This window comes from Amblyomma americanum, chromosome 2, assembly GCF_052857255.1.
Source record: "Amblyomma americanum isolate KBUSLIRL-KWMA chromosome 2, ASM5285725v1, whole genome shotgun sequence".
Classification (NCBI taxonomy): Eukaryota; Metazoa; Arthropoda; class Arachnida; order Ixodida; family Ixodidae; genus Amblyomma; species Amblyomma americanum.
The window spans coordinates 158902648-158921689 of record NC_135498.1 but is presented as its reverse complement, the minus strand read 5'-3'; positions in this window follow the sequence as shown (position 1 = coordinate 158921689).

The window sequence follows — 19042 nt, the reverse complement described above, 5'->3', positions numbered from 1 at the left end:
GTTGGCAGAGCGACTGCTCCGATGAAGCGGTAATCCCGGGTTCGAATCCCGGATCAGGACGAATTTTTTTCTTCAAGTACGAAGTTTTTGAGAAATCTGTATAGCTTGGGTGGATGCCAATGAGTAATTACTCCATTATTAGCACTCTCTTACTTCCTAATATCATTGCCTCGTTATGTAATTCAGGGAATTATTTGTAAAGCATAATCGAGTTACCCATTCAGGCAATGGAAAAGGATGGCTGTAAACGTATGACTAAATTTCAATTATAGCTGAGTACTCTCGGAAGGGCACAATAGTGTGCAATAGGCAGCGAGCATTGAGATTGTCAGTGAATACATCTGTTTAGGAAATTTAGTAACCGCTGACCCGATCCACAAGAGCGAGATAGCTACGTTATAAAAAAAAATCGGTTGGGATAAATTTTTCTGGTACTCTCCGGCCGTTAACAGCAGCTTCCTAGTATCCTTCATAAAAAAAGTCTACAAGAGTTTTATCTTGCTGGTAACCACCTAACGGGCGAAACTTGGAAGGTAATTAAATTGCTTCAAATTAAGTTGAGAACAGCGCACGGAGCCGTGGAAAGAAATTATCGGTGTAAGGTCAAGAGACAGCAAGAAAGCAGCATAGTTGAGGGAACCGACTCCATTTACTGACAACAAAGTTGAATTAAACGAACATTGTGTATGCATGGGCAGGGCATTAAATGCGAGAGCAAGATAACCAGTGGACGCATTACGTAAAAGAATAAATTCACAGGTAATACAACGTTTCAGGTGGTGCCAGAAAGTGGTGTATAATATGATGTTTGTGGATATTTGGCAGCAACTGGCACGGGAATGATTAATTGGGGGATATGATAGACACTTTAGTGTTAAAGTAGACGTAGTTAGGATGACGACAAAAAATAACGCATTATTCTTTCGATTTATTTTGAGCTCTCTGCGACTTGAAATTCTTGTTCAGTCTTGTCGACAAGGTATGACGGGAAAACAAAAACGCTGTGTCCGTGACTCCGTGATTTCCTAATAATATTGCATTTTGTTACCGTGTATATTTTGGTACCGTGCTGCTTGTTCCTGCTTGTAAGCTAGACTGCGACCAATGTCCTCATGAAATGCACACATCTGAACTCAGAAATGTACTTCTGGCAGAAAAAAAGTCATATTTATTCACTGAGAAATATCTGTTGTAAGGAATAGATAACTATCTTAATTTGTGCAGCCCTGTAAGATGTACAATATACGGATGCTTTGAGTAGACGCAAATGCTGCAGGGACGATCATGGTTTCACACGATGAAAAACCATACCAGATAGCGTGAACAATTGATGTAGAAGCGAAGGAACATACAAATGCCCAACCGTTTGTGAACTACGTTCTTAAAAACCAGCACTGAGACCAAATAATAATAATAATATTCTTTATTTCTATCGGGATAATGGAGGAGATTGTGGGTAAAAGCTGCTCGTAAACGGCAGCTTGACAAAGGCCCAAAGCCCCCCTCCACAGGGCAGCAACAACAAAGCAGGGAAAGACACACACAAGCATACATATAATCTCTTCGCAATTTAGGAGAGCCAAATATAACAGAATCATTTCATAATAAAATGAAATAGAAACAAAGAAATTAGAACAACAATCAAACACAGCAAGATAAGCACTGCCTCCCCGTAGTTCTCATCGAAAGAAGTACGTTTGTCGTTGATATGCTGGTAGGGTGGTGAGGCGTGGTGAGGTAGTTGGTGAGGCCCTGAATTGCTCAGGCATTGGAAAGGGTAGGATTTATAGTTTACAAAATCAGTTATGCATACTTTATTCACCAGTGTTTCTCCTCCCCCAGTATACGACGTGCATGCTTCGGCGATATAAAATGTACGAAATATAACGAAGCTTCGGTGTGTGCGGGTGGCCGATTGCTGATTTGAATCTGATCGAACCATTCAGCTTTTTGGCAAAAATGTGTGCTCGACTCTATAAATGGATATTTCTGAGGCCCCCCATGGGGCGCAGAATCTAGGTGCCACGGGCAGGGGAACCGTTCAAGTGAAAATGTCCCCTATACCACCCCGAATTGTGGCCCGCGCGCCTCCTATGTGCGCGTGACGGTTGGCGTGCCGAGGTTAGCGGAGTCGCGGTCGTTAGCATAAGAAATAGCATCGCCGCGTAGTTAAAGTTTTTGAGCTTTACCGCCAGCCCACGGCGACGGCCGCGGTCGGCCGGGCATTCGCCAGCCGTCCGAACCCCTCTGCGCACTTCTTTCAGACGTCAACTGCAGGCTGAAGCTTAACTGATCTATTTTGTGTCTTTTTTAGAAGCAATCTCGCCTTCGCAGCGCCGAGGGGAGTTCTCCTCGCATACGTGCACGCTGTTCTTCCAGCACGTATGCATGCTGGAATGGAGCCTTGTCACATGGAGCCCTGGAATGGAGCCCGGTCTGTAGAATGGAACCTTATCGCAAGAAGGCACCGCCACATTTTCGCATTTACGGCAACTTTTCTTTTTTGCAGGCGAAGGGACGCATTAGGAATCGACCTTCGGATGACTGGACCATTTCAGCTGGTGACTTGAAGTACAAACTAATTAGGGTTTGTCACCCCTCATGTTACCCTTAGTTTCCACCCATACGTCAGTTCACGAATTTTATTTTCTCACGCATTTTGCATGTACACATCGCAGTTTCCAGTCAAGCATTATAAACTTCTGTGCACGTCATATTTTTTTTCTTCTGGATGACCAGTGTGATTTGGTTTAACTTTGGTTGAGAAATAATGTACTATTTTGAAAAAAAAAATGGACAATGGCATTTGCGTATTTTCTAAGTTTTTCTTTAATCCGAAAATATATTCGATATTAGATTCCATATTCCAAGGCACTGTTTCTTCATATTTACAATTGATTCGTTTCCGAAAATTTCAATATTCGCAAATTCCTCGACAAAAGAGAAGCTTATTATGGATCTCTGTCGCCAGTGTTCACAGATGAAAGGTCGGAGAAATGCTCTTTATCATGCCAAAAGGATCCGGAGTAGTCTTGCACCTGTTTGTATCTTTCTTGTGGGTGTGGTCTTTGGAGGTCACTTTTGTTTTCACCGACCACTATAAAAATGTAAAAATTGCTCGGGCGAGGTTATGGACAACACGATACGTAGCAGCTACACTGCTGTATGGCACATCCTTTGGTCCTATAGTGATGTAAAGTAATAGACATCATTCAAGAACTAAAATATTTTTGAAAACTTCCCGTAAGCTATGCAATGTAGCAGATCACTAGCTGGGTATTTTGAAACGTAGCTAAACTTGCGAACTTTGACACTAGTAGAAAGTTGCCGAGCTCTAATAAACAGGCTCTCAACTGATGTTAAATGACATGGCAATACCGGATGCAAGCAAAGTCTGGAAGGTAAGTTTCCGAACAAAATAAAGAAATTGAAAGGGGGTTTGGGCACAAATAGGTCAGGGGAAAGAGTTCACGGCGGGCGACACGAAACGGCGAGCAGGACAGCGGGCAGCGCCGACGGCCAGTCCAAAAACCAAGCGATCTCGCGCAGCGCGGTGACGCTTCGTCTTTCATCGACGCCTCGTCTTCATCGGCGCTTGGTCATGATCTGCCTATGCGGCATCAGGCGCGGCCGTCATGGTTCGCTACCACTGCCCCGGGAACGAAGAGGAGCCACCCTGGCGACCTACGGCGAGGACAAGAGGAGCGGGTCGTAGTAGGTCTTCAGGCGGCTGACGTGGACAGTTTCTCGGCCGCGATAGCGCAAGTCCGAACAGGGGTTGAGCGGCTCCACGATGTAATTCACACGCGACGTTTGCTGGTTGACGCGATAAGGGCTGTCATGGTTCGCTACAAAAGGAAGAATACTGTAGAAGGCAAGCGAACCGAAGTGATCAGGAAAAGAAAAAAGAAAACAAATCATTGACCTCAAAAGGGTCACGTTGCATTTCGTGTTGCGTTGGCGGTTGACTAAAGTACGGCGTCGTAAAAGTGCTAAATATCCTCAACCAACTCAACACGATATCTGGTCTACATCTTATTGCAATTCTCTTTACCAGCGCTATGGCAATAGTGCGGACACATATTGTCAATATAAAGCCCGGTCTGTGCAAGGATAATAATCTTTCCACGATGGGCTTGCTGTCTATTGGAGTGCCTCAACTACCATTTTGCTCAATGCCTGCAATGCAAATGATGTAGCCCTTGCGAAGACCCCAAGCCAATAAATACACAAGAAAAGTAACCTATGCGTCAAGACTTATTGTATTAATAACTAATAAAAACACATGGTCACGAAAGAGAATGCGTTGAAGAAATACTAAATTACCCGTTATAAGAATACGTTGCATGCAGAAAATGTATACAAAAACACCGCATATCACAGGTACCAACAACAACATTACATAAATGTATAAAGAAAAACAAAGAACTGCATAAGAGAGGTTAGGAGACAGCAGGGGAAACTTTGGCAGAATAAAACACGCTTTAACTGCACTAGGCGGCCATAAGCAAAACATAAGCTGCCCTATACTGACGCAGCACATGCTCACTGCTTAAATTCTGTACCTCAGGCAACACGAGGCAGCAAAGGACAAGTTCAGTCATGTTGTTAGCGCTTGCTTGACTTTCCTCTTGCCCATTTATCAATATTTACACTTTTGATTAAGACATTAAATATATCTTGGATTTTCTGAGCTAATTCACATTCATTTTTTTAATCATATGCTTTATCATTGACATTTTGAGAAAATAACTGCTACAGAGTACTTGCGTGTGGTACGATTTTCGAGCTTTTAACGTTCGTAGGAGCTTCATGGCCCGATTTTACAAAACTAAAATGGATATCGTTGAGCGCTGAATCCCCATAGGTGGAAAAAAATATAGTAAGTGTATAGAGAAGCCTGGGAGACCCTGATGCGAAGCGTGGACCCTACCATCCAGCGACGCACCATCCATGCGGCGGAAGAGGCCGTAACAAGCCGAGGGCTGCCTGCCACCCTCTAATCCGCAGGCGCACGACTCCCTGTTTTCCCAGGCCTGCGTGCCGGGGGCGGGGAGGCAGACATCTTTTTTTTTTTCTTATGGAAATAAAAGTTATTTCAAACACTCAGTTGCCGTTCACATTTTGCTTTCGTGCTGTTGGCTGGCTGGCTGGCTGGCTGGCTGGACGGACGGACGGACGGACGGACGGACGGACGGACGGACGGACGGACGGACGGACGGACGGACGGACGGATGGATGGATGGATGGATGGATGGATGGATGGATGGATGGATGGATGGATGGATGGATGGATGGATGGATGGATGGATGGATGGATGGATGGATGGGTGGGTGGACGGACGGACGGACGGACGGACGGACGGACGGACGGACGGATGGATGGATGGATGGATGGATGGAAGGCAGGAACGTCTCCTTTGAAACAAAGTGGTGGGAATCGCCACCATGCTCTACTTTTTTCTTTACTTTTGTTTAACTTTTTCGTAAACTGTTATTGAGATTCGTCATTTTATTTAAATGCATTTTTCTAGAACTTATGTCACCTCTCTGCTTTTGAGCCACCAATCTTCCAATCGCTTTTTGCTAATTTCCACCGCAGATTTATTTACATGACAATTGTTAACTTTAAACCCTAGGGCCTCAGGAAGAGTGACTGTGCCTGTATCGATACCCGGATGAGCACCATCTCATTCAAGTATGAGGTATTCAAATAACCCCACACAGCACATGTGTCATCTTCTTAATAATAATAATAATTGGTTTTGGGGGGAAAGGAAATGGCGCAGTATCTGTCTCATATATCGTTGGACACCTGAACCACGCCGTAAGGGAAGGATAAAGGAGGGAGTGAAAGAAGAAAGGCAGAAAGAGGTTAAATTCTTCGTTAAATTTTTTTTTGTGGCTGCGCGTTCTACGAACCCCTGATCTAACTTCAAAGACTTGGGCACTGCCTCTTGAGTTATCATAGACCGCTTCCCTCCTGATCTGCTTTGCCCAGTATCGATATAGCTCTACAGTGCTTCTTTTCTATTGAATTAATCTAATTTTTACCTCCCGCGCTTTTAGCCTGTCATTTGCGATTTCAACGAAATCAACACGACGCTGCGGCGGCGCCGCGAACTAGTTTAGCCAGGATCGTTAGCGCGCCGGCCAGAGAATTAGTTTAATCGTTTGCACGCATTTAGATGTTGCTGTCTTAGTTGTCCTAAAAAAATATTGGCGATTTTGACGACACGGACGTTACACGGCTGCGCACTGCGATCCCGTCAACGAAGAACTCTCCCAACAGATTCGCGCTGCGTGCTGACTGTGCTACGTAGCAAATACTATCGAATCTGGAACGTCGTGGCAAAAAGGAAGCATGGCAGCACTGCTGCGTGCGTGTTTGCAAGTCAAGATGGAGAAGCCAGTCGGTATCGTTCATTGTTTAACCACTGCTAGCATCCGGAAGAGAAGGAAGGTTGGGTCCGGAAACTGCGGATCGCAAGAGTCACCGCATCTACTGTCGTGCATTCGCCACATTTTCAGGGAAACGACTCCTTTCTTCTAGGTAAGGACTCGGTGCCATTGTGGTTTTGTTAAGTTTTAATTTAACGACTACAGGTGATAATCGCGATTAGCGGCTGTAATTGCTGCCGTGATCAAAGCGAAATGAACGAAAAATTGTTCCCCGTCGTAACCAAACCTGGTATTGAAGCGCCGCCACTAAATATTTTCTCTCTGTGTGTTGCATTTTCACATTCATGCTAGCAGTCGGTTCAATCTAAGCACATTCTAAAGGAAGCGAACAGTCACCGAATACCAAGGATCATATGTAAATGATTTTTTAATGTGTGCTCTTGATCCATGATGAAGGACGAACATTGATCAACGCCACAGATTAAAAAAAAAATTGGCTGTGGTGTAGCTCTGGTGTAGCCTGGATTGACGCGATAGCTACAGCTGGCCGAGTGGAACTTGCTCAGTTGAATTGCAAAGTCAGTCTTTCGCCGCTCCGTTTCGCTGAACGTTCTTTCTTCATCTTCGTCCCACTTGACACGGCGCATGCGCACAGCTGTGGCAGCTCGGTTTCGCCGGCGCGTCGCGCCGCCGGCAGCAGCAGCTGCTCTGCACCACATGGCTGGCAACGTGACCAACCAGGTGACGAACCACAAGATCAGCCACGGCGCCTCGCCGCCGGCAGCTGCTCTGCATCACGTGACCAACCACGTGACAGCGTGACGGCGCCGCCACGCTGGAGGCTCGAAATGCTACTATAAAGTAGCTATCGTTGCAAACCATTGCCCTATATTCTTTGGTTATCGGTACCTGTAGGCTTCGTCCATGATCGGGCTTATTTGTTCGCCTCCTCGTCTTGATTGTCAGAACTGATTGTTCATCTCCTCGTTTGATTGTCAGCCGCGACGAAACACGCATCCTCTGGCTAACACCCTGGTGCTCTTATCAATGACTTTAGTCTTCCTCGGCGACTCCGTGGTTGCGGCGGTGGTCTGCTAAGTCAGAGGTCACAGGTTCAATGCTGGCCACGGCGGCTGCGTTTCGATACAGGCAATACACCAAAGACGTCCGTGTGCTGTCCGACGACAGAAGGTCAAGAAATCAGGGCGGTCTAAATTAATCCGAAGCCCTCCGCTACTGTGTCCCTCGTATTGTAATGATAGCTACATTACAGTAGCATTTCGAGCCTTCAGCGTGGCGGCGCCGCTACCCTGTGGCTGCGCCGCCACGCTGTCACGTGGTTGGTCACATGGGGCGGAAGAGCTGCCGGCGCCGTGGCTGCGCACGTGGTTCGTCACTCGGTTGATCACGTGACCAAGTTCCACTCGGCTAGTTGTAGCTATCGCGTCACTCCAGGTTTAACCAGAGCTAAACCACTGCCAATTTTTCTATGCGCCGCTTCATGATGTTAAACCCCTCAATATGCCACTTTTTTATCGCAGTTGAAATAAGCGCTTCTGTGGACGGAGTTTCATCTTTCAGAAAACTAACAGTGAATCAGCACGCTTAAGGAGCGCTGCTTACACGCCTCTAACAAAATTCAACCAGCTGAAAGACCGTTAAGGTAAAAAAAGTTCCTAGTTAAGCTGTCGTAGTGAAGACAACTGTCTTATTCTACCTATTTTGCTCTAAAACTCCTAAAGGGCTGAGAAAGGGGCTCTAATAAAGTTGTGAAATATCTGGGATGTTAAAGCACGCCTCTTCACGAATAGTGTCGAGCAAGAATTTTTTTTTAAATGCGCTTTCTTGAAGCTGAGTTATCTGTGGCCGAATATTAATTTCAGCGTCTTCGCGCCTTTCCCTCTCCTCTCGTCACTTTTTGCACGCTGAAAGGTAGGCGCTACTCCACCGACCCCCCCTCTGGGAGCGGAGCTTCCCGACCCGCCATAGCTAAGCGGCTTATTGGCCACGGCAACGGTAGCTGCCCGACGTCTGAAAGAATCTAACCAATGGCCACCTCTCACCTTGTATACGTAGATGCGAGCGACGGAGGAGGGTGCGAGCATGAAAAAGTCGCCGGGAAGGGCTAGCCAACTTGGACGCGTGATTGCGGGCCGTCTGCTGCGTGTAGAAGAGTATTATTTGGCTCTGGTTTTCATGGCAACACAGTCCACTGAATAATTGAAACTAATGAAACTAATAATTTGAAACTATTGCTTTATAAAATACTAATACGATCTAAACTTGAGTATGCAACACCTGTATGGGTCCCTGCCCATGGCAACTTAATTAATGATCTTGAGATGGTTCAAAATAACTCTGTACGTTTCATCCTTGCTAACTACAACCGCACAGCAAGTATAACTGCTATGAAATCTAATCTCTGCCTCCCTACACTAACATCGCGTAGAAAAGTGTTTCGTCTCGCCCTGTTCCACAAGCTGTTTCATCATCCTGCTTTACGTGATCACCTCATCCCCCAGCCAATTTATGTATCCCGTTGTATTGATCATAATCTCAAAGTTGGAATTGTGTCATGCAACACGAAATGCTTCTCGCAGTCATTCCTGCCGCGCACCTCACGTGACTGGAACCACCTTCCCGCATATGTTGCTGGCATTGTAAATTATGCGCAGTTCCGCGTAGCAGTTGCTAACATTGTATATTCAGATGCTTTTTAAATATTCTTGTAACCATCTGTATTTTCTCACTGTTTTTTTTTGTATATTTACCACTCCCCCTCTGTAATGCCACTGACCCTGAGGGGTAATGTAAATAAATAAATAAAACAAATAAATAAATAAATTTCCTCTCCTTGGAAACCGTTTCAGAGCCCTTTTAATCTACATGCCATTGAAGGAAATATGCAAATACAGTGATTTGTAAACTTTAATTTAAGGGCGTCCATTGTGTCCTGAATGCCGGTGTTCGCGTACCAAGACAACGAAAGAACAGTTTTCGTGATTACGAAAAATTTGCTCGGAACGGCTTGCTACAAGTGGCTTGGTTAGATGGCGCCAGCTCCTCCACAGACGATATCAAGTTACTGTGGGAAGAGAAACGCGCCAGGCAGCGAGGCGCGTAGTCGCGCTGCTGAACTATTTAGCGGAATGACACAGTAGCCCCTGTAGCCTTCCTTTCACGGCTAGGAAAAGCTGCCGCCTATAGTATAGCTTCGTCTCTGAATCCTGACTACTTTTTCGAATATGAGAGATGCGGTGACCGACCTAGCCCCAGTTGCCGTGAACGGTCATTTCGTAAGCAGTAATATCAAAACCCTAAAACCGGTCTTTACCATAGAAGTATGTCGGCACTAATTACATAACCACACTTCAGGACGAAGAAGCAGACGTGTGAATAATGTACATTTTATAAAAATAAACGCCATTTTTATAAGAAATTTCATTTTTTGAAAAATGGCGAAAGTACAGTTACTCAGAACGTTGGAAACTACGAGTGCCATATCCTTAAGGATTAGGTTCGTAATATGTTGGCTGGACTGCATGTGCATTGCGCTGAAAACAAACATTTACAAATATGGCGAAGTATGCAAGAAAAGAGATATTCCACCTCAGTGAAAGGAGATACTGTGGTAAAAAAAAAAAAGAATCTATAAACTGCCACTATAGGGAAGTTAGGAAGGGAGTACCTGCATTTGTGCCAATTCATTTCTGCTTTTTCTTTAGTGGAATATTTGCAACGCACTTTTAGCATTTTTATGCTGCCGATCGCCGTGGAATGTATGTGTAACTGATGCATAAGATAGAGCAAAAAATATACTCATTGTATACCAATTGTACTGCATTGTGCTTGTAAGTGTTCATTGAAATTTTCGACAATACAGCGCAGCATCGCCAAGGCGCCGAGACAATAAGGAAGAAGTTATTCCTCTGACTAGGGCGTTACCAATTTCTGCATGATGCATGTGGGCAGCGCTATTGATAGTGCCAAGCGACTAGCTGTTCTACAAGAAGAGAACCTTCAGCGTATAGACCACCTCCAAACTGAAGCAGCTAAGTGGACAGGCCAGACCTGGCACTGATTTTTGAAAAGCGGAGACCACACTCTAAAAACAAGGTAGTCGTTGTTACTAACTTTCAAGGTAGTAACTGCTTGTCACATATGTTACTACCTAGGTAGTAACTGCAAGGTAGTAACGGTTACAACCTCTGATAGGTTGCAACAGGACCTACCTTTAGTAACAGTGACTACCCTTGGCGTAGTGTGTTTAACTACCCTTAGTAGCATTTAGTACTCAGAACGTAGTAACGGCAACTACGTTTATTATCAGGTACTACATCCGATGGTAGTTACAGGCACTACCTTTAGTAACATTTACTACCTCTGAAGGTAGTAACAGGAACTATCCTTAATTTCATTTAGCACCTTCAAATTCAGAGACAATATCTACCATTAGCGACGTTTACCTCTAGATAGCAGTAAAAGCAACCTCTAATCAGAATGCTGGGTAAGGCGCAGGCACTACCTGAACGCTGCAACACATTGCTTTGCAAAAATATGACTCCAAAGTTATAAGCAATCAATGCAAAATCAATGCAAAAAATGACACTCGAACTAGCCGATTACCAACGCGTAGGGCGGCGGGGGGGGGGGGGGGGTGCCACGCATGTGACCAGGAGCGCGAGGACTGGGAGCGCACAATAGGCGCACGTGCTTGTGGTGGCAGTTTTTCCAGACATTCATATCGAAATTTTGACGTAACCGTTTATTGTACACCGCTTCTGGTGGTGTCATACGACTTCTCACTGCATATACCATACGCCTCTTAGTCAGGTTGGAGGCTAGCTCTCGACAGGGATTCGAACTGTCGACATATATATACTTCCAACTGTATGCATTGCACCAACTTTCGTTCCAGATTGTCTCATACGAGTAGCAGCCGCATTTACTACATCTGATTTCAGTGAGGTGGTAATGAGATAACACCAAGGTAGTAACCGTCAAAAACGCAGTAACAGCTGTACTTACTACCTTTTTACTACCTCCTTTTTCATCGAGGTCGTAAGAAGGTAGTACAAAGGTAGCAACTGTTAGAGAAAGGTAGTAACTGTTAAAAACTGTAGTAACAGCAGCCATTACTTTTCTTTTTGTTCCGAGACATTCTTTTTGCTCTAAGAGCGCAGCACACTTAAATGCCCACGACACAGGCGAAATTCCGGCTGCTGCAGTGTTAGCTTTTTGCTAACATTTTCATCACTGACAAATGAGACCAATCTTAGAGCTATGGTTTTCATGAGATGTATTCGAACACTTCATTGTGAGGCACCCAACGAAGAAGACAGGTGCCACCTGATGCAATGACATTGTAAGCGCAAATTACCAAGGGCAACGTAAGGTCCCGATTAGTGCCATTGGAAGCGGCGTATATGGAGAGCATGTGGCCAAGATGCTGTTCAATCTCGGTGGAGCTGTTAGTGTGCGGATCAAAGGCAGTTATGGTTCGAATAATTGTATTGCATTGGGTGAGCACGACTTTGACGACGTCAGATAAGAAGACGTGACTTCTCTCACTACGCAGCTCAGATGAATGATTCACCATGATGTAGCCCGAAACGTCGCAATGTGGAAGACGCGGAGTCATGGGAAGTGGCAGCCGAAAGAGCTGTGGTTTCGATGTACTTAGCCAGGTGATCAACAGCGACAATAGGTTAATGGTTCTCGCTAGCAGTCTATGGAAATCTGCGGTATTAATCAATGCTGACCCGGTCCAAGGGCCAAAGTAGACTGCATGTCTAACAGAAGAAAGAGAGAGTACATTCCGAAGTTGACAGCCAAGGCTCTAGTAAATGAACTTCGGTAAAAAGTTTTACATGGCACAACATTAAAATCGCAGCCGAATTTTTGCGTTCGTCTTGAACACTTCCGCGTGTAAACATTTGTGGGTGAACTTGGAAATATTTGCTACCCATCCCAGTATCATTGTGACGGTGGAGCTTATCGCGAATGGCGAAATGGGAACCTTGGTGGCATAGAGCGTGTGATGTGCTGCGAGCACATCCAAGCACATGGAGCACATAGAGCATATGAAGCGGCCGCCCTATACCCGCAAACATCTTAATTTTGTCCACCGGCCTAACTTCCTGCTGACCCCTGCTTCGCTTCCCTTCCTTTGGAATCCACCTTTACCCTTAAGGACAAGCGGTTATCTTTCCTTCCCCTCTCATGCCCTGTACAAGCTCATTTCTTCCTGTTGATTTCGACTAGGATATCATTAACCCGAGCTTGTTCTTTCACCCACTCTGCTCTTTTCCTGTCTTAGCGTTACACCTCTCATTTTGTTCCCCCAGCCCGCTGTGCTGGAAGTTGAACTCTTTTCGTAGCCTCCACGTTTCTGTCCCATTGATGAGTATAGGTATTGTACAACTGCTATACGCTTTTCTCTTGAGGGATATTGGTAATAGCCATTCATGCTCTGATAGAATCTGCCAAATGCGTTCCAACCCAATCTTATTGTTCTAGTTATTTCACTCTCGTGATCTGGATCTGCGGTCACTAATTTCCTTAACTAGACGTATTCCCTTCCCGCTTTCAGCAACTCGCTACCAATTGTAAGCTGCTGTTTCCATGCGAGACAGTTAAACATTACCTTGGTTTTATGCATAATAATTTCTAAGCCCACAGTGCTGCTCTGCCTGTCTAACTCATTGATCATGTTTTGCAGCTAATCTTCTGAGTGACTCTGCAAGGAAGTGTCATCAGCCAATCGCAGATTACTAAGGTATTCTCCATTAACTGTTATCCCAAACTGTTCCCAATCAAGGCCTCTGAATACCTCCTGTAAACAGGCAAGGTCGTGTCTGCCTGCTTCACACCCTTTCTTACGAGAAATTTATTGCTGACTTTATGGAGGACTACGGTGGCTGTCCACCTGCTATAGATATCTTCCAGTATTTTGACACAAGGCTCTTTTACACCCTGATTCCGAAATGCCTGCATGACTGTTGAAGTTTTGACAGAGTAAAATGCTTTCTCGTGATTTGTAAAGCTATACATTGGAGCTAGTTATGCTCTGCACATTTCTCTATCACCAGACTGATAGTGTGAATATGGTCTTTTGCCGTATATCCTTTACGAAAGACTGCCTGATCAGTTGGTTGATTAAAGTCTAAGGTTGTCCTGACTCTATTAGCCATGCCTCCAAGAAGGCGTACGAGGTATACTTTCTAGGCGCAGCATAGAGAAAGGAAACAGAAAGAGAGGAAACAGAAAGAGAGGACACTCGGCTGAAAGTAGGCTCAGGAAGTACTTCATGACTACGTAAGCGTCTGGCATACTCACCAAACTAATTCCAGAGGGCGCAAGCGTGAAAAAATTGTTTTCATATTCAGGCGTACAACATTCTTGTTGCTCAATAGTTATGCTTCAACACCGCTATTTTAACGTATATATGGAGATATAACGTATTCAAAACGTTCCGGAGCATTTTTCGTCTGCATTGTCAGCACGTTATTGTGGAAGTTGGTTGCGTCGGTGTTGCTGTGTTGCACCGATTGACTTTTCGCGTGTTGTACAACAAGTGAGACACGTTTTTACTACAGTACTCTTGAAAAGCACAGGCTATTGTGTATTTACATCGCAGTGAGCTTTTCGCATACAGCGTAAGACGCGTGGCACCAGGGTTGGCGGTTTGTTTACAAAGGTAAGGGGTTGGAATGGGAGGGCGGACATGGGGGGCCAGAGCACGAATGAATACAGCATACACTCATTGCTCGGTGTCTCATTTCCACCTGCAAAACATTACCATTAGATGACGTTCAGTTTGTTTATTTTTTTCTGCAAGCACTAGCGATATATTAACTACCTGTTTTGCGTTCTATCTGTTAGTATTTTCATATATCCTTGTATTAAGGGACGCAGTTATCTTTGTATCGAGCCTTTCTCTACCATGCTGGTCTTGGTTTCTGTCTAGCCTTTATGTGCTTGTTCTTTATCTTGCCCTGGTCTAAACAGTTTCCTCGCCACTCCATCTCTTTACAAGATACTGCATGCTAAATGACCACTAGCTCCAAACAAAAAACAAGCGCACAAGATAGAAAGAGCCCTTCGTGATTTATGAATTCATACCTTCCTGTATTGTAGGCGCAATTTCCTTTAGAACTTACATTGCAAAATTTTGGCACAATGAAATCCGCAGAAGGGGTTAAACGAGACATTCTGCCCACCTCCGGCCACAGCCAAACGTGGGTAACGCGCAAGCAATTTAGAAATTGGCGCCAGCGAAAAAGAAACAAGAAGCAAGCGCCAGATGCTTTCTCCAACCGCTGGGTGAGCTAAAATATATTTCGCGGCGCGTAAGCAATCTGAAATAGGATACCGGGAAACCGAACCAAGAAGTTCGGGCCCGTTCCTTCGCCAACCGCTAGGTGCCTTAAAATCTAATTGACCGGCATTAGAGCAGTGTGAAATTCGCCCCATTGAAACCGAGTCAGGAAGTGTGGGCAAGTTGCTCTCACCAAATGCTAGGCGTGCTAGAATCGATTGGGCTGCTGTGGTCTATGGGAGTATCCGCTCTCATTCCTTCTTTCTCTGTGGAGCAGTGTGGTATGAATGAGGAAACTTGCAGTGCTCCTAATTATCATTACCTGTGGCGATGCGACAGCATAAGAACTTTGTCCTGAAGCGCCAAGCGTGAGCAGACATCCCATACAAGTGGAGAAGGTGATTTTCGTCTCTTCACTTCGGCACCTGCCAACCGTGGGAGGTTGCAGCTTGCTCTACCGTGCACCAAACTTGGCAGGTTGCAAAGTGCGCCACCGGCGATGGCCGCGGGGACATAGTGTTCCTGTACGTTCGCGTAAAATTAACTTGTGATTGAGTTTATGCTCGCCGTTTGTACAATGCGGTCCGCCAGTAGCGTGACATCTATACGAATGGAGGGCAAGGTGTTCAATTGAAATGGCCGTGGAGCATTGTTAGGCGCAGCACGAAGTGAACTAAGCGAGGTTGTTGATAAATCCTCTTACCTGCCGAGCGAGAGTCAGATAGAGCTTGCTGATAATTATCAGGCCAGTGAACCTAATAAAGACTGAGTGAACTGTAGGTAAACATTTAGTATGGTTCAGTACAATCCGTTACACAAAAACCGGGAAGTGGCTTGGAGAAGTCTTCGGCTGGGGAGCTCAGGAGGAGCCTTGTGTTCAAATCATATATGGTCCATTCTACAAGGTCCATCGCATACAGTGTATTATATGAAGGCGTTGTTTCGCGAAAAAACGGGTGGGTAACATTTCGACACCGGCAACGGCAACATAAGTGAACCTGGAAACAAGATTTCTTTGTTCCGCTTTGCCCCCATCAATGGGCTGTAAGATATACTAAATGTGAATAGGCAACATGCCAAGTTAATTAATAGACAATTGTTATGAGATAAATTTTGTGCCAATATCAGGGCATCCGTTATAGAAAATACAAAACCGAAAGTCTAATAGAGATTCCACGATATAGTTTCGGTAGCTGCTCCCGCTCTCATATGTTATTCAGGAGCAGGAAATGCTACCTGATTTGATTCTTCGAAAGTATCGTTTCCATCTCCGTCACTCTAAATGAAAACGCCGTTGTAATAGGAATACAACGATAATGCTGGCTTTTTCCATGTAAGCGGCCATGGAGCTGGAAAATCAGTGGAAAGCGGCGCTGGCTTCACTCTATGCCGTCAAGGGATCTGTGGGGCCGCGTCGTATATATCAGCTGAGGCTCTCACGGCCAGCCTGCTATATATATATATATATATATATATATATATATATATATATATATATATATATATATATATATATATATATATATATATATATATATATATATATAGCAGACAAGGGAAATGAAGTGAGGGGCTCGTTTGACAAACATATTAAGGAAACCAACAGTCACCGAAATCAAGGTCCATAGGGGAATGATTCTTTTTTAATTTTTTTAATATCTAGTGCCAATGAATTAGTTTTTTAAAGAAAATAACTTATAAAGCAGCAGAAAAAACAACCATGCCGCCGGTGGGTTCCGAACCCACGACCTCCGAATATCGCGTCCGGTGCTCTTACCAACTGAGCTACGGCGACATATATATATATATATATATATATATATATATATATATATATATATATATATATATATATATATATATATATATATATATATATGTGTGTGTGTGTGTGTGTGTGTGCGTGTGTGCGTGCGTGTGTGTGCGTGTGTGCGTGTGTGTGTGTGTGTGTGTGTGTGTGTGTGTGTGTGTGTGTGTGTGTGTGTGTGTGTGTGTGTGTGTGTGTGTGTGTGTGTGTGTGTGTGTGTGTGTGTGTGTGTGTGTGTGTGTGTGTGTGTGTGTGTGTGTGTGTGTGTGTGTGTGTGTGTGTGTGTGTGTGTGTGTGTGTGTGTGTGTGTGTGTGTGTGTGTGTGTGTGTGTGTGTGTGTGTGTGTGTGTGTGTGTGTGTGTGTGTGTGTGTGTGTGTGTGTGTGTGTGTGTGTGTGTGTGTGTGTGTGTGTGTGTGTGTGTGTGTGTGTGTGTGTGTGTGTGTGTGTGTGTGTGTGTGTGTGTGTGTGTAGCCCTGAAATTTGTGATGTGGCATAAGGTTTTGCTTTACATAATCCACTTTGCCTTCGCGAGTGAGGACTGGCCGACTACGCGACTCAGGCGCATCATAAATGACATCCTCCGTGCTGTGGGAGAGCACTTTTAAACCGACATCGCATGGCCAGTCTCGCCGCTACGGTGCTACTGAAGATGTAGATTAGCTTTTATTTGTAACGCCACTCATGTACGCTAGGAGGGCGAGGAAAAGAAAGGAAAAAAGTCGGCAGAAACACCTAAGAGCGCTTCAAAGGCAACAAGAAGTCTGCTTACGTGTGGGAAGGCGTGAGCCCACACTCTCACTTTGTGAACGCCGTCGCCGCGCGCTGCGGCACGATGTAACCCGATGGCACGCATCTCGCAATTCTACATTTCTCTACGTAGCCTCCGCCGCACCCTTTCTGATCTGCAAGCTAACTTCGTGAAGGCAGCCGCAGGCGCACCGTGGCTCCCGTTCCGCCTTAAGGGTATGACGCCATAGATAACCGCTCAATGCACATATATGCAGAATTCGCCTTCCTCTATTTAACATTTACAGATCAGTGAAAGTTCTCATACCACTCCTGGCGCAGTGGTGCAGCTGTTAAGCGGTGCGCCACTACAGGTGCTGCCACCGTTGGATCTTGTGCGATCCGGGTTCTCTGAGCAACATGGATCGGGTAGTGTCAACACGCCCGCACGCACGAACACACACACACACGCACGTACACACACGCGCACACTCACGCACACACCTGCTTCTCGTGACTTGTAGAGTCCTACAATTGAAGAGAAATGTATTCCACTTTATCTTTTGCAAACATACATGTCGCATTCCTGCTATTTGTACCATGGCCTCTTGCTCAGAGCTGAAAAATCCGGATGATTCAATGGGAGTGTGAACCGCATATGATATGTGCCTTACATTTCATGAGAAATGAAACCAGTCGATGTGGTACTTGTCGTTTACACTTTTTATTTTGGCAATAAAAAAATAGCCCTAAATCATGGTTTAACAGCGATCGCCCACGTCAGTCTAAGGCGGAATTTGTGCCTGCGCATTCGCTCCAGGAAAGTTCTTTCGAACGGTTCCCCTGGATCTTTTGGGCCAGTTAAGAGCCTTAACCCCTATGCGTATCGCGCCTAGCGCCCTCGAGCCCTGCGCCGTCTCCCTGGGTCGATACCACGGCTCGGTAGCCTTCCTCCGGGGTGGCTCTGGCTGCTCGCTGCAGTGCAGTCTCCACGGGCGTGCTCTCTGCTGGCGAACCAAACATTTCCGGGACCGTTTTCATATTAATTAAGAACTGTAACGAGGGCACGAAACTTCTTACTTTTCATGGCAGCGAATTTTGCCTAAATATGCATCCATGCTTCTAATGCACAAAAAATCTTGTCTTTCATGGAATGAGTCAAGCGGGGGATCATGTGGCAATTGGAACGCATCTTCTCAGCCCGAGTTTTCTCCCATATTAACGGTTAAAAAATACGGAAACATAAGCAATGCCTTCCTTGTAGGACCGCTGTAGCAATCTCCCATCATATTCACAGTATCTCTGCTTGTGCGTCTCTGAGTGTACGTAAGCATGAAACGCTTATGTTGTATACCACTGCCACGCCTGATGAAACGTCCGCTGCAGTAACATTGTGGCTCGATGAGGCTAAGAAGTGTGCATACCCATATTGAGCTCTGCAGCGCCGAGAACAAGTGTATGCGGCTAACGACATTTTCTATTATCTTCAAGTGACCTGCGCAACGGAGACCAAACTCATTTCATGTAGCGAACATGTCTAGTATGCGACATAGGAGGCAGTAAGAGCGAGAGTAGTTTGCCAGGCTCGCGCATCTAGCTTCCTGCATATCATAAGACAAGATGTTTGAAGTGCCACATTCACACCCGTGGTAATTAGGTACGTAAAGAAAGACAAATTTTTCTTGCATTGCTTCGCAGAACTGTTTGGCCTTCCCAAAGGCAATAATTGGTGGTTGAGGCAGTGAGCCCTCCAAAGAATCATGGGATAAGCTAAGGTCCAGCGATG